The 25,500-nt window shown below is 43.3% G+C and overlaps 1 pseudogene; it reads right to left on the reverse strand.

Annotated features, from left to right (window-relative positions):
• Positions 1–773: 773 nt before the first annotated feature.
• LOC147423279 (G-type lectin S-receptor-like serine/threonine-protein kinase SD2-5) lies at positions 774–25,500 on the reverse strand (annotated as a pseudogene).

A 25,500-nucleotide genomic window follows, 5' to 3' on the forward strand; every position in this document is an offset into this window, starting at 1 on the left:
GACTCTACAGGTAAATCAAATACCTGACTACTTGTGCGGCAGTGGGTGTTAAGTGATATGTTTATTGAAGGTCGAGCTAAATATGGTTGGGATAACGCCAAGTTCAGACGAGCCCATGCTTCTTGTTCAAAAGAGGCAGAAGCACAACTTTATTCGAATCAAAAGAAGCATCCAATGAGGATAGGCCCATCTCGCCTGAACCAGGCCTAAATTAAAGATCGACTCCGATTTGTCTAATCGGTTTCTGGTCAACTGCTGTAATTGGCATTCTGTACTCCATCTTTCACTTAAGATTCAAATGAGATTTGATTTGCAGCTCTAGGTCTTGATCTGCAATGTCTAATGTACCAATAATATCAATTCACAACATGAAGCTATAACATTTGATTTACCAATAATATTAATTTCCTGGTAATCTGCAAGGCTAACTGGCTGTGCTAACACCTCTTCCTCACTTGGTGGTGGTGTTACTATTTGCAATATCGACAAGTCTCTAGTGCTCCTCTTAATTTCTTTTATTTTCTTTAGGCGGCAGGACGGGAGTCTTCCTTCTAGCTCACACATAGAAGAGGGCACCCGACACCTAGGCAGAGGCTTTTGTCACTAGCTCCACCTACCCTTCTTAAGCTTCCATTAGTACTTCTTTGAAGATGGTGTTTCTCCTTCATCAAGCTCCAAAAGGAAAAAGGCATGGCATACCTTTCCAACAATCATGACCTCCTAAAATCTGGAATTGTAGACAGAAGAGTCTCCTTGAAAGACAACACAAATGATTATATGGCATGCCATACAATAACCACCTCCATGAGCAAAGGTGGTCTATAAAACTGCCAACTAGAAATTTCACTGCTTGACATGGAATTTATAGGATTCCAACCAGAAAAATGGACAAGAAAATATTTCTTGCTCCTCTCGTTCAACTTTAAGAATGGTACTAAGTGTGAGATTTCAAAAATGTCATCCAGCATCCTAACAACAGCCATCATGCTCAGGCGATTTCTTGGATCCACCTGCACACAAGCAAGAGCTAGCATCAGCACACGCAAGAAGATACCACTAGCTAGGAACACCATCATAGGGTAAATGATCATCCATAATCTTTGCTTCCACAAGGGAGGCATCTATAGTGTCACCATCCAAACCTTGTTGTGGGAAATAGAAGTAAGCGTTGTACTATCTTTGACAGCAAACATTGTCTTCATAACCCATGTGGGTAGATGCCCATATTCTGGATCTATGCATCTCTTCCCTGTTAAAAACTCCAGCAATACTACCCCATAACTATACACATATGATTTTGTTGTGATGCTTGCATCTTGTAGCCACTCTGGAGCAAGATACCCCCTTGTTCTTTCAATTTTGTCATAGAAAATCTTTGGGTGTCGCTTCCTGTCAACTTGGCAAAACCAAAGTCTCCAACCTTGGCATAGAAACCATGAGCCAGCAGTATGTTTGCCGGCTTCACATCACAATGCACAATGTGCTCAACTGCCAAGTGATGCAGGTATTCCAAACCTTTCGCAGTATCTAATGCTATGTGACATCTTTTCTCCCAATCAAGGAGCTCGGTTGATGACCTTCCACAAGCAATAGAGCTGCTTTGTTTGGCTTGCAGCTTATTAATATAAAGCCATCTATCCAAGGAACCTCTTGGCATGAACTCAAATACAAGCAACCGTGCATTCTTCTCCATGCAGAAGCCTTTCAGAGTGACCAAATTGACATGTGACACACTACCTAAGGTAGAAACCTCTGCTTTGCATTTCTCATCCATGGTGGACAATTCAAAAGCTCCAGCTTGATCGAGCCTTTTTACTGCCACTTTGCCAATACCTGTGGGCACGTTCAAAACCCTTCATAAACAGATCCAAACCCTCCCATTCCGAGCCTGTTAGAGAAGTTGTTGGTTGCAACTTCCAACTCCTTGTATGTGAATCGCGGAGGTAGTTTGAATATGTCTTGCAAAAATTGATTTTGGGATTGAATGTGAATGTAGTGAACATGCCACCGAAACCTCCAAAATAGCATCAAGAAAACCACAATGGAAATGAGAGAATCACCCCTAATGGTAGAACTTACAATGATGGGAGTGGCAGAACGAGAGCTTCTGCCCACTACAGTAATTTTAAGGAACATGACCTGGATTCTTGCTTTGTTGGGAGAAGGCAGAGCAACTGTGTAGAGGATAGGGAATATAAGAACCCTAGGAGCTAGAGACCTGTATCCTTCACCCAACCGCCCATACTTATAGGCTCTTAGCCCTAGGATCCCCTATCCACACTGCTAGCTGGCCCATGGCCGGGGTCCGTGACCCCCCTTTAGGGTAGGGCCCTGCCAGTAGGACCCGTGTCCTGACATTACGTATTCCCCCCTTTGGAAGAGTTTTCGTCCTCGAAAACACAAGTGGTTGTATCTTCATAAGAACACTAATGTTTTCCACCGTGGCATCCCTCATGGATCCAACGGTTTGTTGAATCGGAACCCGGTTGATTGGGAGGTTCAATGAAATCAAGAGTAACATCTGGATTTTCCACATTGTTGTCCCTGTACAACTGTCTTGGTTAACCGACCCATAACCAACATAATGTGAAGACTCCATTTAAAACTCGCTTGAGTATGTTAAACGAGTTATCCTAACTAAGAGGTGTCTAAATGCATACCCAAGTTTCAGACTTTCTGAAGGTACTTGAATGTGCAATATAACCTCGGCTCATCTTTCCATGAAAGTACTATGCTGACATACTCATCAGCAGTAACCAAGTCCTTGACTTGCTATGGTTTCTTGCCAGTAGCCAAACCCATCAAAACTGATGATTAAGGTTGATAACTTGAGAATAACAGGCAGAGACTAAAACTAGCCGTAACATGCCTTTCATCATATAAAGCAAACTCCAAACTAGAAAGGTTACTGATCCAGTTGTTTCGCTTCTTGCTAATGTATGCACTTAGCATATCCTTTAGCATGGTTTACTAACGTATGCACTTTGCATGTCCTTTAGCACTAAATAGAATGCTTGTAAGCTACCCATCCTATGCGGGATGAATAACAGTAGTAAGGGTGAGGTACTTCCCCCAACCACTTACAGACAGTCTTCCACGACTGACGATAAACCATGACTCAAACACTGAGTAGCCAGCCATATACTCGATATGGAATGGAGACAACTAACTAGGTTGAAAGCAGATTGGAGTTTCAAGCATCCAATCACAAACACCCTTACTTAGCCATCACCTTGTATAGCAGGGTGTAAACTCCTACTAAATCTGCAAGAGAAATTGCACTGACCGTGCAAAAAATTACAAAAACAATAAAGTCCATGAATTTGCATGCCGCTCCGAATAAATTTGTGTTAAACACTAGGGCCCATGACACCTAGTGTGCATGCATTTAACACAAACATATCCGAACCGCAATTCCATGACGAGACTTTCCACTATACTTACGTGAAAATCTTGCAACAAAAGTTGGACCATAATTGAATGTGACAACCCGGTCACACCTAGGAACCAACCATGAGACCCTCTCATGAACGTAGCATACTTTGCAGCAAAAGTTGGACCATAATAGAATGTGAAAACCCAATCACACCTAGTTACCAACCATGAGACATTCTCATGAACGTAGCAGAATTTTCTATATGTAGAAAAAACCCTCCGTTAAGGTGGTTTCACAACACTTGTAATCACAACAAGTCTGTACTTAGTACCCGACAATTTTTGGCCACTGAAATTGTACCTGATACTGTGTGCTTTGAATGGTCTAATGAACAGATGCGACCAGCACCTAGGGACTTCGTTGCGACACATCATTAAGAATTGGGCGCCAGTGTCAGTCCCAGAGACTCATATTCTCCACATGTGGAATATGTCTCAAGTAAGGATGTCAGGAAAAGTGACATCCATCAAGTACGAGCTGTACTTGTGTGTGGAGGTAACTGATAACACTCTGCGACAAGAGTGAGAGGGACCCTCATTATCATGCTCCACACTGGCTAAACCGAACTCCTTGAGTTCCTAGACCATGTTGTATCCCATGTTGTCGACAACATGTGCCAAATCCAACCCTACAAGTAGGTTCGTAACATCATAAGGCAGAAAGGTAGATTGAACACTTGGTCCAAAATAATTTGTGCCAACATGCCCTTGGCATGACTCTGTAACATTCAAGCGTGCTGATACGTCTTGAAAAAAAAAACTAAGCAAAGCATACAAAAAATGGAATAACAGCAAATCAATAGGTGTGTACCTGTAGATTTGAACGTAATGTTCACTTACTCGTATGCAAATGGCGAGGAGCACGTCTCCAACCTGAAAAAACAAACAGCAGTGCACTGGGAACCATGGGTGTTGCCCTCGCAATCCAACCCCTTTGGTTAAAATCTACATAGTCAAACCCTTTGGTAAGACCCTTTGTAGAAACTGCTCAACTAGCAGGTAACAATAACCAACAGAGTTAACCGTGTACGTAATGACTGAAATCAACTTGAAAGTTGAAGTTGTCTGCTACCGCATGGTAGATTGTAGAATTCTTTCCTTGAAAGTCTAAGTAGGAGAGATCAAACTGTGATCCTCAATGCAGATCAAACTGTGATCCTTAATGCTGAAGTTGTGATGTAGCACTCACCTGTCGGGTCTTACCCCAAAACAGTCTGTCCATAGACACTCCGTAGTGCTATAGAGAGAGCAGGAGACCCACAGAAGTGAACTACCAATCTCTTATAGACAGCCATGCTGTCACAAATGATTGCTGCGTCTATACTCCATGGTAGAGAGCAGCTGGTGTGAGTTTAAGATTTATCAAAAACTCAACTTGAGTGTCGCACTGAAAACATGTAGGGGAAAAATTGACACTGTAAACATCCATAATGACAAGACTCTTGCTTGTCCATTAACGGCGATGTATACTTCCTTGGGTATCGCTTGAAAACAATCACCCAAAGGATGCCAATAGTTGGGTCTTACCCTTCTCCTGTCATTGGCTCTTAGCCTGTTTGGCTCATAGCCCTTATGCAAAATAGTGTTCAATCGACGAACCGATGAAGACTAATTTGAGTAGCATCTTAGCCATGTGCTAGCTGTGAGTTAGAGCACCTTGGCTCAAGTTGACTCACGAGCAGAATATGTAGCAAAAGCTTCTTAGAAGAGTTTCCTTATTCTTGAAGAAATAAGAAAAAGAGAGAAAAGAAGAGCATGTTGGGCTGAGGAACTTTCCTTAATTTTGTAGAGTGTGTGCCCAGAAGGTGTGCTCTTAGACATCGTATGCCTGAATTGCAGCTTGTCTTATAAGCATTCCACAATCTGTCTGTATAATGCTCTCATCGCGAGAGGGGACAGAAAACACAAGCCATAGCTTGACCTCTTACCATGTATGGGGTCGTGACTTTAGAAAAATGACTTAAAATGGCACTTTGCCTGTGAAATATGTCGTAGATTTAGGTTCCATTTAGTGGTAGTGTGCGTTCACAATCTCAACCATGGCAACCACATAGTGTCAAAGATGTGTGCCATTATCATCAATCTGAAGTATTCAATTGATAAAACATTGGCACATACGAGAAGCCGTGCTTCACACAAAGTCCCGCAAAGCAGTTTGCTTTGTACAATGGCTGCTTATGGAGTCTGTCAAGCACTTTGATTTGCTCAACAGAGAGAGCTTAAATAAAACATAGACTAGAACAAACATAACTTTGAAATGTACTAACCTTGTCTCCCACTTGTGGCGAGGGTTCTAGTAGTGCACTCGAATCCAGCATATAGAGTGAAGCCTTCTCAAAATGTTATAGAAAATTGGCCTTGCCGAATCCGGAAGCGTATTGAGAACCAGATAATTGCTCAATACTGATAGAGACAACATCTATAGCTGAACTATCAAGAGAGTGTCAAGTATTGCCAAACACATTTTTTGTAACCACTGCCCTTGGCATTGGAAGGTGTAGCACAGTTGGTGATGCCCATCTGCGTCATATATAGTGTTTTTGCCCGTATTGTGGCAAGTTATAAATACTATGGAGTGACCATGCACCCAATGCATATACATAGGTATGAAGCTTGTCTCGTGAAAACCTTTCTTTTGTCATGATTTTGAGTGGTTTATCTCTTCCTCGACACTAGGTCAAAGATACAAGCATCAACGTTATGAAAACTGGAACACAACAAGTTTTGACCCAAGCCTTGCTCGTGGTGGCCTCATACAGAGTCCTACTGCATAGGAAAAATATGCTTTATGTATCCAATGCGTGGAGCCTTGCTACCTAGTTAAATTTGATGTACCATGGTGCATCTTATGACATTGTCAAAGGAAACAGAGTTTAAAGTACATTATCCCTGGCTATTGCTGACCTTGTCAAACAATGTATGGAACTTGAGGATAGTTATAGTAACTGCAGGAACAAAGTGTACCTGTTACCCGTTTCTGCTGGCATGCACGATCAAGACTAGCAAGAAGCCTTGCTTGTGTATCAAAATAACATTTGTTGATTTCCATTGATAGGAAGTTACGAAATCTAAACCCTTGTTCAACCTTCGACAATTGCAAGGAAGGGTTGAATGTTTCCAATTACCACCTCCTAGCCTCACCTTCCACATCACCATGGAGTGCTCCTCTGAAAATTCCCATCTACTACCTTCGCAACAGCTTCATTTATCCCTCATCGGCTGGGTATGGCACTCCTTTCTCCCTAAGCGACTGGGTATGGCCTTCCTTTCTCCCTCAACGACTTGGTATGGCCTTCCCGTGGGCTGTGACCCTTTACTGGGTGTGGATACCCAAAATTAGGGCGCCCAAATTAAAAAATAAAAAATAAAAAATGAAAAACCTCCTGCAGCCATGGCGGCCGATTGCGCAGTCAAGAGGTCCCTCGTCTTCGCCTGTATGGTGAGCTCACGGCCGTGCAATAGGAGCGAGGTTTGCTCCACAGGCTCGCGCACATCCATTGATGCTCTCCATGTCCTGTATGGTGTAGGTCGAATTTCGACCCTACCTCCTGCTAAGCGGGCTTTCCCGCGGTGCGCTTTGCTTCCCCAAACCCTCTACTCAAGGGGCCATGCCCGCTCGGTTAGCCTCTACTCAAGGGGCCATGCCCGCCTTGCAGCAGGGTTTCCTCGTGAAGCTTGTCCACCGCCTTCAACCTGCCCTGCCATGGCTTCCGATCGATGACGAGAGAGAGAGAGAGAGAGAGAGAGAGAGAGAGAGAGAGAGAGAGAGAGAGAGAGAGAGAGAGAGAGAGAGAGAGAGAGAGAGAGAGAGAGAGAGAGAGAGAGAGAGAGAGAGAGAGAGAGAGAAGAAAGAGACATGAGAACGATCATGCAATCCTCCATGCTCGGCTTCCTCCTCCTCCATAGCTCCCCCCTTCCCACCTCGCTTTGATACCAATATAAGAACCCTAGGAGCTAGAGACCTGGATCCTCCACCCAACCGCCCATACTTATAGGCTCTTAGCCCTAGGATCCCCTGTCCACACTGCTAGCTGGCCCGTGGCGGGGGTCGGTGACCCCCCTTTAGGGTAGGGCCCTGCCCGTAGGACCCGTGTCCTGACAGGGAAGCAGGCACATGAAGAGCTATTGGAATAAAAAAGTGTCACGTGCACATTTAACCCTTTGTGTATGTGGACAAGCTACTTCATGACATGGGTTCAGTTCAGTTAGTTTAGGAAGTGATCTCGCACTTTTGTGAGTCTGTTTGCATACCATGCATGTCCAGACACTTAGATTAGATGCATATCCTCTGGCTGCACACAACATGATCATCAGATTTCCATCAGGAGAATTTTTACAGTGCATAGACCTATTTTTTCTATTTTTGTTTGTTTTCACTTATTATTTTTAAGTGACTTTTTTGGGAGCTAGGTAGGGCAATTTTACCAAGCTTGTATATAAGAAACCTAGCGCTAGCACTTTCTGGCAGAAGAGGCAACAGGAACTTCTCATTCAACAGGCACCTTCTCAGCAAGATCTCCCACTGGCGGTAAACCTAGCATTTTCACCCATCAGAAGGCCCAACGTTTTTGCATCAAGATCAGCCTCCAATGTTTTTGCATTGCAGATCAGCCCCAGCCACAACATGACAGCAGATCAGCCCTAGCGTTAGTAGATTCCCTCAGTAGAAGAAGAATCAGCCCTAGCGTTTTTGCATCAGCATGGCACCTCAGTGTTTTGCAGATTTTCGTGACATAACAAACAAGAAGACCACTGTTTTCAGTTTTCAGCATAGACACTCAATAGAACAAGTCCCGAACCTCGCAAATATCACCTTCCCACAGTAGATCCTTGCCGCACGGTCAAATCCACCGAAGTTTGCAGTTTCAATCCGAAAAACGCAGATTTCAACATCTACGTTTTCCGCGCATCGTCGCTGCATCGTCGCCATCGACATCATCACCGACATAGAGTCAGAATTCAGCAGATAAAGATTTACAAATTTCAGTCATTAGCAGTTTCAAATTTCAGCTCGTCTCGTCGTCGTCGACATCGTCGGCAAGTCCAAAGCATTGTAGAGATTTATGCAATCATAAGTAGACCGCTCTCGCCATAGTCAGTGGGGCTTTCAGAGTAGGGTTTGAGAACATTCTGGTGTCGTATTCTTCTCTTTCTATCTCTCAGACTTAGCACCTTTATTCACAGTGTTTATCCACTTTGTTTGTGATCATTGGCACTCTCTCATTAAAGGAACGGAAGGCTCTCCCTTCCGTAAGTAAAAGGAACCCTTGAGCACAGTTCGGAGCATTCATCTTGAGAAAATTTCAACATTCACTGCCGTTGCACCTTACATTGGTAGCAGAGCTTTGACAGTGTTCTCTATCACTCAAGGAAAGAACCACAAGCACCACATTTTCTTTTTCTTTTTACAGTCGCACGTAACCCAAGTTCCCTTGGGTGTGTCGATTCTTAATCGTGTTTTTGAAGAGTGATAGGAAACCCAAGAAAGAAGGGGTTGTCCAACCTCCCCTTGTGCCTCTTTTCACTCATTGAGAGCAGACCGTGCACTTAGCGGCCGGCCAATCGACGTGAGGTGGAAAAAAGCAACCTTGGTGTGAGCGCAAGGCCGCAAGGGGTGCGCCCGCGGGAAAGAGCAAAACTCGTGTGAAGAGAAGATCCTTCTCTAACACAGATTACAAGATAAAGAAGAACCTCAAGAACCTTAAGACTTCAAAACCTCAAGAACCTCAAGACTCAAGAACCCAAGAACTCAAGACCCACAAGAACCCAAGTTCCTCGTGAACTTCAGAACCGAAGACTTCAGTGGATGGTCATCACCCGAAGTGGAATGGATACTTTGCATGAAGGTGCTGAGCATGGGAGTGGTGAAGAAGAGTTTTCCTCACCAGGAGGTTTCTCCGACCCTCCCCCTTCCCCATCTACGCCAAGGATTGCACTCACTCCTATGGAGGCTTTCCACAAGATGATGATGTACAGTAAGTTAGAAAGCAAAGTAAAAATCGCAGCCATAGAGCGTAAGTATCAAGAAAGAATGGTAGCCATAGCACGTGCGAGCAAGAAAGCCCGCTTGGAAGCCAAAGAAAGGCCGACCTGGAGCATGAGCATGAGCAAGCATGCTTGGCCGCCAAACAGAGCGCCCGACACATGAAAGAGATGTTGCGACTCTTTTCTCAAGTACAGGCACAGATGCAAGGGATTCAGGAATAGGAGACTCTCTGAGTCTCTTCTTATCCAAATCATGACACACAGGATTTGCATGATGATTTGTCTGATAATGACAAGCATGATGAATTGCATGATCAAGATGTGATTCTTTACGAGAATGATGATTTTCCGGATAATGATGTGATTGTTCACAAGGATGATGGTTTAGTTGCTACTTTTCCCTGTGAGGCTAACCTCATTGCATATTCGATCGACCATGAAGAACCGATTTTGGCTCTCAAGCCTATGTCCAAAGAACCCCCACAGGAAGTAATATGTGTATGAATGATTAGTCAGTACGCATTGTTCGAGTGTTTCATTCTTGATGCTTTTCTATATTTTAGTCGCCGTCCTTATGTGAAACCTTTTCATAGGCTTGACATATTGCACGATGAGCACGATTCACTCATGAATGAGCACGACTATATGCGGATGATTCATGAAAAGATAAAATGTTTGCACCCAAGGAATTCACATTGCATGTCTCTTCCTTGGCATGACACAGTATCAGAAAGAGCACAAGAAGGATTGAGCATCAAGCATAGGCATTTCCATTGTGTTTTGCCACAGTTGATTGATTTAGATCGGAAAGTCAAGATTCAACCCCATTGTTTGCGTGTGTTTGATGAATGGTTTGGCACTCCGTCACTTTGTTTATTTGCATTACATGCACAGTCTTTAAAGAAGACTAGAATTTTTCCAGTCACTTTACATGGAATGGGTATGTTCATGTTTTTTTGTTGGAAGTGGTTTCAGGAATTTTTAGCCTCGAAGATTCTTGAAGAAGGTAGACAAATGACTCTAGACAAAGCGGAAGCATTGAAGATGACTTTGTGTCGCTTTCGGCGCAGCCCAAAGAAGAAGACTTTGCAAACCTTTATGAAGTTCAAGTATCGCACGACCCACACATCAGAGTGGGCCGGCCTAGAATTCTTTCGCAATTTCCGGATGTTATTGGCGATATCCCTCGACGCCATACAATTCGGTACCAGTACCTCACTTTGAAAAGAAGGGCATGTCACGTGCACATCTAGCCCTATGTGTATGAGGACAAGCTACTTCGTGACATGGGTTCAGTTCACTTAGCTTAGGAAGCGATCTAGCACTTTTGTGAGTCTGTTCGCAGAGCGTGCGTGTCTAAACACTTAGATGAGATACATGTCCTCTGGTTGCACACAACATGATCATCAGATTTCCATCAGAACCCATCAGGAGCATTTTTACACTACATAGACCTATTTTCTATATTTTTGACATTTTTCACTTATTATTTTTAAGTGACTTTTTTTGGGAACTAGGTAGGGCAATTTCACCAAGCTTGTATATAAGAAACCTAGCGCTACCACTTTCTGGCAGAAGAGGCAATAGGAACTTCGCGTTCAACAAGCACCTTCTCAGCAAGATCCCCCACCGGCAGTAAAAACCTGACGTTTTCAGCCATCAGAAGGCCCAACTTTTCTGCATCAAGATCAATCTCCAGCTTTTTTGCATTGCCGATCATCCCCGGCCACAGCATGACAGTAGATTAGCCCTAGCGTTAGCGGATTCCATCGCATGACTTCAAATCAGCCCTAGCGTTAGCAGATTCCCGCAACAGAACAAGAATCAACCCTAGAATTTTTGCATTAGCCTGGCACCTCAGCGTATTTGTAGACCTTCGCGATAGAACCAACAAGAAGACCAACGTTTTCAATTTTTAGCATAGACACTCCGCAGAACAAGTACCGAACCTCGCAGATCTCACCTTCCCACAGCAGATCCTCGTCGCATGGTCGGATCCACCGAAGTTTGCAGTTGCAGCCCGGAAAACGCAGACTTCAACATCTGCATTTTCAGCACGTCGTCGTTGCATTGTCACCGACATAGAGTCAGAATTCAATAGATAAAGATTTGCAGATTTCAACCATTATTACTGTTAGATTTTAGTCCGTCTCCTCGTCGTCCTCATCGTCATCGTCGGCAAGTCCAAATCATTGTAGACATTTGTGCATTCATAAGTAGACCGCTCTTGCTATAGAGAGTGGGGGCCTTCGGAGGAGGGTTTGACAACATTCTTGTGTCATATTCTTCTCTCTCTATCTCTCAGTCTCAACACCTTCATTCACAATGTTTATCCACTTTGTTTGTGATCACTTGCACTCTCTTACTAAAGGAACGGAAGGCTCTCCCTTCAGTAAGTAAAAGGAACCCTTGAGCACAGTTCGGAGCACTCATCTTGAGCTAAGTTCAAGATTCACTTCCGTTGCACCTTACAAAAAGGGCAGCATTACAAAATGCATTCTACGCACAGAGGTTTCGACACGCAGCTTGAGAGGCCACACGAACAACAGAGGGTTGGGGATAGAAAGAAACATTTATGGGATGCAAGCTGTAGGCAAAGTCTACTGGGATGCATGTAGAACTCAACTTTGGCATTGAGAGATACTTTTGTGGACAACTAACTACATTTACTAGTTTTCTCATCTATTGGTGTGCATGCAGGCATAGTAAAAGTGAGTTGGAATCCTGGAGGGCAACTACATTCTCTGGTTGCCTCATTGCATAAACCATACTCCCCACATGCACGGGGGAAATCGCAAAAACCACTAATTGATGAATTGTAATACCATAGATGCTTATTCACATTGGCCGGGCTCGGGCGATTTATCATAAGATTGTCATCCCTAAACAGAGCAAAGCTTGTCAGATTAGTTGGATTGGGCAATGGCTAAAATCTGCAAATCTTTATCTGTTGAACTCTGACTCTATGAACAACTCTATCATAAAGAGTGAAACCTCATACCAGACGGAATCAAGAAGAGATGATGGAAGTACTCAAAGCTTTGCCACATGATGCCACCCGAATCATCAACAAGCACAAGATTTCCGTTATCTTGGAGAGTTAGGTTTTGCACGCTTAGACCGGCAGTGGGAGTTTGCCAAGCAAAAACCCGGGAAGATGAAGCAGTGGGGATGATCAGATCAAAGGCGAGAACTCCATCCCCGGGAACGGTAAGGTTGCAATTGGAGCCAACCAAGGGCTCTGGAACTGTGTTGAAGGACTGGATGAAGGCATTGGGGTTCTTGTAGGTGTAGCGCACGCCGCCCATGCAATATTGTTCTATGCCTACAGTGTAAAAGTAACTTATGATTATAATAAGTGTGGACTTCCTTTCCACCTACCTCTATTCCCTAATTCCCACATGGACCCCTTTTTACCTATGCAAGTCTCAAGTTTCAACATGTGTCTATTCCCACCTACCTATAATTCCCATGTGATGGATAATCCTCACTCCCTCAACTTGTATATAAATCCCATTAGCTGCCCTCATTTATAACAAGGCCTTCACTCTCCATTCAAGTGCAATCTATTGTCATTGCTCTACTTCTATTTTGCACTCTCTTATGTCTTGACATTAGCATATTAAGTAATAGTGATATTAATCACATTTAAGTTAATCTCTAAGTTCTGACATGGTATCAGAGCGATAGAGCTTAAGATTATTTTTTTTAATTAGCGCTAAGAAGAATCCATCTCTCTCGCCCACACTCGAAGCCTCACTCTTCATTATTTTCAAGGAATCCGGAATCTCGAAAGATGTCCGAGTTAGCTTCTTCATCTTCCGCATCTAGCTACAAGCCCCGCTACATTATCGACAAGCTTAACGGCACTAGCTACCAAGTTTGGAAGATTCGGATGGAAATCTACCTCACGCAGCTGCAACTTTGGGACGTCACTTCAGGAGTCGAAGAGCAACCTGACCACCTCGAAGACCCCGAAGACAAAGATTCAACATACTTCATCGACACCTATAATACTTGGCATAGTAGAAAAAATAGTGCCAAGATGGAGGTCATTCTCCATTTCCAAGATCGGCAAGTCCAAATGGTAAAAAAACTAACTACAGCTAGCGCCATTTGGAAGTTCTTCGAGAAGAACTATGAGCACACTGACCTCGTCTACCAAGTTTCCCTGATCAAGAAATTGGTAAACACTACCATGCAAGAGGGTCAGTCATCCTCCAAGTTTTTGGAGACGTGGCAAATACTTCTAGATGAAGTACTTATCTCAGGGCTTGCCATCCCTAAAGAGCTTCAAAGTATGCTCTTATTGGCTTCTCTACCTACATCATGGAGAGCCTTTATCACTACACAAGCCACCATAGCTAACTTGCAGTTATAAAATCTTGTAGCCAAGATCCATCAGGAGGAAACGCTTCGCGACCACACTAGCAGCTCGCAGAAGTCCACGGCACTTGTCACTATGACAAGAAACTCACGCCCTTACAATGGTAAGAAGCCTCAACATTCGGGCCCTCCTCGACAACACAATAATTCTGGAAGAAAGTCGCAATTTCAAAGCCACCACAATCACCAAAATTCAAAGCAATGCGCCAATTGTCATCGCTTTGGACACCTCACAAAGGACTGCCGGCAACCACACAATCAAGGTAATCGTCCTATCTCTCACCCTAATCTATATCCTTCTTACCCTCAAGGGGGGACACTCCATGGCCAACCATCTTCTTTTATTTATGGTCAAGCTCATTATGCTGACATATCTACTTATGATAGCCCATCTTATCCTTTGAAACTATATGCCACCACTATAGCTACTTCATATCCCAATATCTGGCTACTTGATACGGGCGCCACCCATCATATGACATATCACCTACACTGGCTATCCAACATCACTTATCTAGAACACCCTCTAGAAGTATGCCTTGGTGATAACAGCATCCAGTTCGCCAAAGCTTATGGAGATGTTGTCATTAACCTACCTAATGGCCTACACACCACTATTTCTCACATATATTATGTCCCTGGTCTCAAGAAAAATCTCATCTCTGTCAGCGAGCTGACCGGAAACGGCATCATCATCAAATTCGTGCGAGAAGGCTGCCACATTTCATCACTAAACAAAGATGGTCAGTATGTCACACTTTTGGTCCCCAAAACTGGGCGTCTTTATCCATTGGGTGACTCATCGCCTGCACATGCATCTGCATCATCCATAAAAACACAAGAAAACACACTCAAATGGAATTATAGACTAGGACATATTTCTCAACATTTTTTGCACCTACTCACTCATCGCCAACTTGCACTAGGTCTTCCCAAGCACCAAACTCACATCACACTTTGTGAGGGATGCATTCTTGCTAAAGCACATCATGTCCCATTCCCCACTTCATCATCACGAGCCACTGCACCTCTCAACCTCATCCACTCTGATATTTGTGGCCCATTGCCCGTCAACTCCCTCACTGGCAATAACTATATGCTTACTTTTATAGATGATTTCTCAAAATACACAACTACTTACTACATGGCTGAGAAATCCTCAGCCTTCTCTCATTTTTGCACATTCAATCCATTAGTTGAGACTAAACATGGCTGCCACATTAAAACTCTCCACACAAATCATGGTGGGGAATACACTTCTCATGCATTCAAAGATCTATGTCTTTCTGCTGGTATTCGACATGAATTCTCCATCACCGACCACCCACAACAAAACGGTCATGTCGAGTGTAAGAATCGCACACTATTTGAAGCTTCTCATGCCATGCTTCTTCAAGCTAGCCTCCCAGAAACCTATTGGGAAGAAGCTACCGCCACTGCATGCTACATTCAAAACCGCATTCCATCCACCCGCAATCCTACTACTACACCCTCTGGCACGGTCACCCACCTCATCTTGGCCACCTTCGCATCTTTGGAAGCATTGCATACCCACTTGTGACGCAACCCTTATCAAAACTATCACCACGTGCTCAACGCACAACTTTTGTCTGCTATGGTGATCACTTTGGCATCAAGGCATACCGCCTCTATATCCGAGACCATCACAGGTTTATCTTTGTCTGCACCGTCATCTTTGATGAAGAATTCATCATCTCAGGTAAATATTCTCATCAATCTTTGTTGACGGCCTCACCCACAAACACACCCACACAAATTTCCCACCCTTCTAGGCACAATCTTGAGCCTCCCTTAACCATCCAAAGGCCTTTCCTCATTGCCCATCCACCTCCTTGTGTCTCGCATTCTCATGCACAGCCAATCGGCAACACTTGTGCACCACCTCTTGCACCCATCTCCTCACAGTTGACACCATCACCAACACCGTCCATCCCGACTACCGCTACTTCCATCACACCGCAAACACTCAGTGCTCCACCTCGTGAGCTCCCATCACCTTCGCTACCGGTCTCATCATTTTTCCGCAACTCCCACAAAACCTTTCCAGTTACTCCCATCCTAGTAGATGTCGACAAAGTCGAGCCTCATAGCTCTACTTCTGCCACCTTGCCATCGAAACACACTTCGGCTATACACTTGGACCAAGCCGCCTCTAGCTCTCATGGTCGCACCCTCTCTCTTCGCGAGATCTATGAAGCCACCAATTTCTCTGCTGTCCTCAGTGATGAAATGATTCTTGAACATCCACCAGAGCCTCTTGAAGATGCCCTTCCTCTTCTGTTCTCGATGCCCTCGCTTCTAGCCAGAGCAAGGAGTGGCATGCTGCCATATTGGATGAACTCCAAGCCCTCGAAGAAGCTAACACTTGGGAGCTAGTGCCACCTCCTAAGAATCATAACATTGTCTCTTGCAAATGTGTATTAAAGAAGAAATACCACCCCAACGGCTCAGTTGATCGCTACAAGGCACACCTTGTTGCTCGCGGCTTCACTCAACAACAAGGTGTGGATTACTTCGACACCTATTCGCCAGTACTGGGTATGACTGCATTTCGGCTTCTTATTGCACTTGCTGCTAAGTTTAATCTTCTTTTAAATCATCTTGATATAAAAACTACCTTCTTACATGGCTTGATCCAAGATCTCATCTATATGCTACAACCTCCTCATTTTGAAGACCCTCACCACCCTGATTATGTATGTAAATTGCATAAGCCCATTTATGGCTTAAAACAATCTGCACGAGAGTGGTACATCCGCATGCACTGAGGCAAGCTTTTCCATGCATGGGAACCCCCCCATATATCTCTTCCCTTTTACCAAAATATTTCCTATTATATAAGTTACTTTTGTTTTTTTTCTTCCTTTTTCACAAACGTTTCAGCCTTTATTAAATAAATAAGACTTATGCTAATCAATCACGATGTAGCATAAATAAGTAAGCTTTCTTTGTTGATCTCTCTTTTTACCTTAAATATTAAATATATATATTCTAAATTACATTATATATTTTAGTATTTTCTAATATATTTTTCATGTATGTATATTACTCCACCCTACCAAATATTTTATTCACTAGTTTTCATTTTCAAACATCAACCCCACTTTCAAATTTCAATAATACCTCCATCTAGATGATTGCCAATCTTTTCAAAACTCCAGGTCATGTTTTCATGCACATGAAGGAGCTTACACTTGAAGGCAAGAGAGAAGTCCACTCAAAGGGGACCACCAAAAGACTTTTGCAACCACAAATAATACATTATTTGGCTGATTTTTTTAAGTAAAGAAGAACCCCGAATCTGAAGGAGAGTTCAACATGAAAGATGTAGCTCGTGAGCTCAGCTTTTATCTCAATGTTTTCCATAATTTTTGGAGTTATGAATGCGGAGCTATGATTTTTGTGGTGGACCCTAGTTTTCTCGTGTAATGGTGACATAGGCCATCCCCAATTTTCTTCCCTCTAGAATGGCTATGGTTCTACAAGTCTTCAAGCATGATTACAAGAGACAAGGATCTTTTAATGAGGTCTTGGCTAGTCTAGAGTGATTCTATCACCATTTTTGGAGGATCCATCCTCATCAACAATTATCCACCGTCGACAACCTCTCTTATAATTTTCTTACCTCTCTCTTCTCTCCCTAATAAGCTTATGTCTAGCCAAAGCTAGACTATTGTAAATATCTCCTATCCTCTACATCCTACCCACATTCTCTCTTCTTCTCTCTCTGTTGACTCTGGTATTTTAAATAATGAGGAGACAAGATGGGAGCCACAGTCACATGCACCCCATTTTCCTAGTCACCAGAGTGGGACACTCACCTCAATTAGATATATTGCTAAAACCTTCCCTCCTTCCCTATATAAGGTGGCCATGAGAGCTCACTAAAAACAAAAAAAAAAACACACACACACACACACCTATCCATACACACTCTTGTGCTACATGCTTGTAGCATGAACCCTAATCACATAATCACAACACCATCATCATCACCATCACCATCACCATGCACAAAAGATGAGCACCACACCTCCACACCACTTGTAATTAAGGGTTGAAGGCACAATTTCAAGAAGAAGAAGGGTGGACACACTCATGATATTCCTCGCCATCAACTCCCATCTCTCCATTATGCCTCCTACGATCTTGTTCCCTTGTCATTTTCTTGCCATACGCTACCTATTGTATTCATTTTTTGCAAGCAATCAACACACTCCATCTTGGTGCCATACTTTGTGTCGCTTTGGATACATCTCATTGTGAGTATGGTATATGCTTGTTCCTTGCCATTTTTTTTTCTGCTTATGTTAAGGTGTACGGATTCGCCACCATACACACACACTCTCTCTCCCTCTCATATTCCTATCATCTTGCTACTTCCATCTTGAGGTGTGCGGATTTGCCACCTTTTGTATGAGAAGTGAGAATACTTGCATGTATCCCTAACCTTGTTATCTTCCTTACTACATGCACGAGTAGCGAGCCCATTCTCACTCACTCACCACTCCTCTCACCTTATTCTTTGACCACCCCATTCCACATTTGGGTGTGGATCTTGAAATTGTTTTCCATGGCATGTTTCATTGTGTATATGTATGCGTCCTAGCCGCATATCTTGCTAGGTGGTGCCCCTATTGCATATTCCCCATGATGAGGCCATTGTGCATAGTCTTGGTGTAGAGGCCACCGGGTCTATTTTTTCACATCCGCCTCTCATTTGGTGCCCCCACGGAGGAGGGCTCTTGAAACCTTCAGTTTACAAGGCTGACATGTTTACTTCTCTTCATGGAGGAGTGGCTTCTTGAATTGTCTAATTGGACCACTAAAGAGGAGGGGCTTCAAGAAGGTTTGACTTAAGTTATCAAGACACTCTTGCCAGGGTGTTGTATTGTTAGCATAGAAGAGGTGGTAAGACCCTCTTTCCCTACTCAAATTGTTTACATTTCTCATCATCGCTGCAAGCGTAAAAGCAAGGCACAAGCTGCATCATGCTCACATTGTAGCCAAAAACCGCACCTTCGACATGAGTGCAACCCAAAGTGAAGAAAAGGCCATCATTTTCTCCCTCGACATCCGCACAGGCGTTCTCACATCAGTAGGCTTTCAAGTAGCGCCAGGCTTCTCTACATCTACGTCCACATCTTTGCCACCTATTCCACCTACGTCCACAACAAGCCTTCACAACTTGAGGAAGCTACTACGAACACGTGGTCCCTCCCTCTCCCTTACACCAAAAGATTCAAGGGTTTTCCAGCGCCGACAATCACCCCGTCTCCAAAACAAAAGGGTAAATCCTTCAAAGTCTTTCTATACCTCACTCTCATCTCATGAGCCAGGAACTAGAAACAGCAGCATGGATTCTACATCGTCTACAGAGTGAAGTGGCGGAGATTGTCATCAACAAGGTCTTTGACACTGGTTTTGCTTGGCGGAAAGACAAGACCCTCCACCTTCAAGGGGTGTTGCTTGTGAATCAAGGCTATGATGACGACTCTACAGCTTGCTATGTATCCATCCAACTTGGATTAATACAAGTGGTAAGACTCACCACCTACCTCATCACACTTGTGTATACACTAGATGACACTCTATCTTGTAGGAAAGTGAAGTCGCTCAAAGAGAGAGAGTTCAAGCTTTTCCAAGAGCTTGCTAGAGGGGCAATCCTAGAGCTAGAAGACGAAGATAACCTTGTCCTGTGGTAGTATAAATTTGACCTCGACTACCAAGAGCTCTACACCTCCGACTATAACCTTCCACCACAAAGGAGAGAGCCTTTCCGAATTATCATGTGATGGACCTAGCACATCAACCTTTTTCAAGGAACCAAACTTATGCACCACAACGAATTCAATCAATCAAAGTAATCTTGGACCGTAAGATGTTTTATCAGCAGATCATTACAACCATGTTTGGTAGAGAATGACTGCAAGAGATAAACACCTCTTCTCTACCCTTTATCCTCCCTATGATTAATCATGAAGTGTCTTTTGATGTAGTTATTTTCATCCTTGTATAGTATGTTTTCCATCCACCGAGCACCCATGTATTGAATCTCTATAAAATAAAAAATTAAAAAAAATCTAAGTCGAGTTAATTTTCTCACTCTCACAATGGCAAATGTAGCATTTCCAACCTTTACTGGTAAGGTGGGTGAGGATGCTGCAGAATTTCTAGACAACTTGGAAATAGCATGTGTCATCTCTGCGAGAGATGATGATGCTTCACACTTGCGCATCTTCCCACTTCTAATGAAGGTGGAGGCAAGATCATGGTACAATGCCTTGGCACAAGCAACCAAGGAACAGTGGGACTTATTAAGAGCAGCCTTTGTCAAGCGTTTTGGAGAGGGCACAACATCAGAGAAGCTATGGCAATTGTTGACAGAGTTGAAGAGGGCAGTATGCTGAAATACACATCATATGAGTCAAAGTTTGTAGATTTATGGGGGCGATGGGTTGCATCGCTAAGAGAGGATGAGGGGGCACCTGATTTCCTAAAAAAGGATTGGTTTGTGGCTGGGTTATGGCCAACTCTTAAAGAGAAGGTTAAGGGAAGGTTTCCTGCTACGTATGAGCTAGCAGTTGAAGTGGCATGCCTTAAAGACAAGAAGTTGCGCCTACAAGCCAGAATATCGATGAAGAGGAAGCCGTTAGAACCCGACCACCTCTAGCACCACCTACAACAACTGCCCAGAGGATTCAACCACAAGAACCAATTGAAGATCAGCAAGACCTGCTCAATCGAATCACCAATCAACTTGAGAATCTCTCAGTCCATTTGATACAACAAGGGCATGCACACAATCGCAACCAAGAGCAAGGGAGAGGACAACGAAGGAAAAACCAAGAATACCACTGCTACAATTGTGGGGAGGATGGTCATGGCATGTACTACTGTCCGCACCCAAGGAGGCAGAATTTCAACAGAGGAGCCAGGCAAAACCAGGTTTCACCACCGAGAGCAAAACCACCACCACCGAGGGCACCACAACAAGCACCACCCGTGCAAATCCTACAACCACCCATTCAACCACAACCACCACCACCACCACCACAACCTCTCATTCCACCCTTACCCCCACCACCAGTTGGCAATCAAACAGTAAGCGTCATCAATCTTGAAGGTAAAGGAAAGGAGAAAGTGGAGGAGGATAAGACCAAAGTTAAAGGAGTAGATGCCATAGGGGTAAAACGCGCTAGGCATGGTGCAAAAGGAAGAAAAGATGAAGACTAAAGGGGAATCTAGAAAAAATCCGTCCAGATCACGACATAAAATTGACATTGTAGATTTCTCTTTGGGTGAATGTTCTAAACCATATGATTTGGTTCAAGATATTTCTGTGCAGGGCCCAAAAATCACCTGGCCCTAGTTACTCCACCTAGCACCTAGGGTGAGGAGACAATGGACAAAGATGGTTAGCACTACAACCAAAGCAAAAGATAGCTGGGGCTATCTCTGAGAGAAATCTAGATGACATACTACGAGTGATGGATGCTTACATCAAAGGGCAACACATCTCCAATATCTACATCGATGGTGGCGCACAAATATGCATCATGAGTGAAAAAATGATGCACCGTTTGGGTTTAGAGGTGAGTCGGCCGGCACCATGCCGAGCCAAAATGGCAAATAATGTAAAATTTCAATGTGTTGGTGTTATAAATGCAGTTAGGATAAAGGCATTCAACACCGAGGTAGATGTGGACATCTTTGTCATGCCACACAAAGGGGAGGGCTATCCTATCAGTCTAGGGAGGCCTTGGCTTATGGCTATGAGAGCTAAGCAGGACTGGGACACCGGCATAATCCAGATGAAGGATGCAAAAGGGAGGCCAATACTTTACGACATGAAGACAGGTCGGCAATGCGACATGGATCTAGAAACCTCTATGGATGAGTTTTCTAGTGGTGACTCTTCAACCACTTCAGAGGAGGAGTCAACAGGGAGTGAAGGAAGTGATAGCTCCATTGAGGTAATGGGCCTCACATTCAACCACAACAAGGTGGACCCTTCAAATTTGTAACCACAGGTGAAAGTGGTGAAGACACTTCAACTACCCCTATGGCACGAGATTTGTGGAAGACAACCAAAAGTTATATTGACGACCACTTGGCAAGTCCTTTCTAGAGAAAGACTCATGCAGAGAAATGAAATTGAGGTCTACTCGCACTTTAGGTTTTCCTTTCTAATTGTGAACATTGTGTGTAACATTAATTTGGGAAGCTCTTTAAGTTGGGTTGCGACAAGAGTGGAAGGATTGACATCAGCAACCAGTGGAATCAATCTAGGACACACCAATCAAGGAAGAATGGTTTTGCATACTAGTGGTAACATGGAGTCATTTTTCAAAATGTGGTTTGTAGTTTATCTTTTGTACATGGTGGGCTCTCTTGTGCAACAGGCATCAACCATGCAATCTATCCATGTGGGCAACAGGTCTCTATGAATTTGGCATGAAGAAGGACAAGCAAGATATGAGGATTATGGTTTTTTACTCCCTTTTGGCTATGTGTTTGGACGAGGAAGCCATGCATGGTCCCACTTTGGAATACTTTCAAGGACTAATCAAGTTCGTTCCATACCTTCTATCACTTATGCAAGAGTTAATTCTTGTGCAGTTTGGGGACTCAAGAATCATTATAAGTGTGATCTTCTGAAGAGGGCATTATTGCATATAGTGGATTTAAGTTTAGTGTGGGACCTGGGTGGACACCGAAAAGAACTTTGGGGAGCCTCATGCTTCCAAGGGATCCATTATTCCCTACAAGGATCTACCAGCCACCAAGGAGAAATCCTACTCTATTTCAACATGCTCAAGTACAGAGCTAGAGGCATGAATACCTCTAGCCTTAGGGGGAGGGCTAATGAGGCAAGCTTTTCCATGCATGGGAACCCCCCCATATATCTTTTCCCTTTTACCAAAATATTTCCTATTATATAAGTTACTTTTGATTTTTTTCTTCCTTTTTCACAAACGTTTCAGCCTTTATTAAATAAATAAGACATATGCTAATCAATCACGATGTAGCATAAATAAGTAAGCTTTCTTTGTTGATCTCTCTTTTGACCTTAAACATTAAATATATATATTCTAAATTACATTATATATTTTAGTATTTTCTAATATATTTTTCATGTATGTATATTATTCCACCCTACCAAATATTTTATTCACTAGTTTTCATTTTCAAACCTCAACCCCACTTTCAAATTTCAATAATACCTCCATCTAGATGATTGCCAATCTTTTCAAAACTCTAGGTCATGTTTTCATACAAATGAAGGAGCTTACACTTGAAGGCAAGAGAGAAGTCCACTCAAAGGGGACCACCAAAAGACTTTTGCAGCCACAAATAATACATTATTTGGCTGATTTTTTTAAGTAAAGAAGAACCCCGAATCTGAAGGAGCATTCAACATGAAAGATGTAGCTCGTGAGCTCAACTTTTAGCTCAATGTTTTCCATAATTTTTGGAGTTATGAACGCGGAGCTATGATTTTTGTGGTAGACCCCAGTTTTCTCGTGTAATGGTGACACAGGCCATCCACAATTTTCTTCCCTCTAGAATGGCTATGGTTCTACAAGTCTTCAAGCATGATTACAAGAGACAAGGATCTTTTAATGAGGTCTTGGCTAGTCTAGAGTGATTCTATCACCATTTTTGGAGGATCCATCCTCATCAACAATTATCCACCTTCGACAACCTCTCTTATAATTTTCTTACCTCTCTCTTCTCTCCCTAATAATCTTATGTCTAGCCAAAGCTAGACTATTGTAAATATCTCCTATCCTCTACATCCTACCCACATTCTCTCTTCTCCTCTCTCTATTGACTCTGGTATTTTAAATAATGAGGAGACAAGATGGGAGCCACAATCACATGCACCCCATTTTCCTAGTCACCAGAGTGGGACACTCACCTCAATTAGAAATATTGCTAAAACCTTCCCTCCTTCCGTATATAAGGAGGCCATGAGAGCTCACTAAAAAAAAAAAAAAAAACACACACACACACACCTATCCATACACACTCTTGTGCTACATGCTTGTAGCATGAACCCTAATCACATAATCACAACACCATTATCATCACCATCACCATGCACAAAAGATGAGCACCACACCTCCACACCACTTGTAATTAAGGGTTGAAGGCACAATTTCAAGAAGAAGAAGGGTGGACACACTCATGATATTCCTCGCCATCAACTCCCATCTCTCCATTATGCCTCCTACGATCTTGTTCCCTTGTCATTTTCTTGCCATACGCTACCTATTGTATTCATTTTTTGCAAGCAATCAACACACTCCATCTTGGTGCCATACTTTGTGTCGCTTTGGATACATCTCATTGTGAGTATGGTATATGCTTGTTCCTTGCCATTTTTTTTTCTGCTTATGTTAAGGTGTGCGGATTCGCCACCATACACACACACTCTCTCTCCCTCTCATATTCCTATCATCTTGCTACTTCCATCTTGAGGTGTGCGGATTCGCCACCTTTTGTATGAGAAGTGAGAATACTTGCATGTATCCCTAACCTCGTTATCTTCCTTACTACATGCACGAGTAGCGAGCCCATTCTCACTCACTCACCACTTCTATCACCTTATTCTTTGACCACCCCATTCCACATTTGGGTGTGGATCTTGAAATTGTTTTCCATGGCATGTTTCATTGTGTATATGTATGCGTCCTAGCCGCATATCTTGCTAGGTGGTGCCCCTATTGCGTATTCCCCATGATGAGGCCATTGTGCATAGTCTTGGCGTAGAGGCCACCGGGTCTATTTTTTCACATCCGCCTCTCACCACCACTACTTGCTCAAATGTGGCTGGGAACGTCTTATGGCAGACTACAATATCTACATATGGCAAATCTCTAAAGGCATGGATATCTTAGGCGCATCGGATGACATTCCTCTTCTTGGCACATCGGAGTACATGCTTCTGCAAGCGATTGACTGCATCTCTCACTCCTCATCACGTAATTTGAGTTTGATCCCTACTGGATGAACTTCTCATTGAGGGGGGATAGCATGTATCTACTACATGGCTACTTCACAAAGCTTTTTTGTTTATCAATCTCAATGCGCTACAACGAGAAGTCCAGGGGATGCAAAAGTAACTTATGATTATAATAAGTGTGGACTTACTTTCCACCTACCTCTATTCCCTCATTCCCACATGGACCCCTTTTTACCTATGCAAGTCTCAAGTTTCAACATGTGTCTATTCCCACCTACCTATAATTTCCATGTGATGGATAATCCTCACTCCCTCAACTTGTATATAAATCCCATTAGCTGCCCTCATTTATAACAAGGCCTTCACTCTCCATGCAAATGCAATCTATTGTCATTGCTCTACTTCTATTTTGCACTCTCTTATGTCTTAACATTAGCATATTAAGTAATAGTGATATTAATCACATTTAAGTTAATCTCTAAGTTCTCACATACAGAGCCAAGCCATGTGCGCAAATCGAGCTGAAAGATCGTATTCGGCGGCTGCATCCAGATGGCCTGAGTAGTACTGGAGAAGGAAGTGCCGAGGGGCACACTTGAGGGGAGATCGGATAGGGCGCCTTGGGCGTTGCTGGATCCTTGTAGCAAAGGGTACATGCATAAATGGAGCTGAAAGGCGAGAAGAACAAGGTGGGAGGACAT

This window comes from Adiantum capillus-veneris, chromosome 26 (genome assembly GCF_014529385.1).
Source record: "Adiantum capillus-veneris isolate H3 chromosome 26, ASM1452938v2, whole genome shotgun sequence".
Taxonomy (NCBI): Eukaryota; Viridiplantae; Streptophyta; class Polypodiopsida; order Polypodiales; family Pteridaceae; genus Adiantum; species Adiantum capillus-veneris.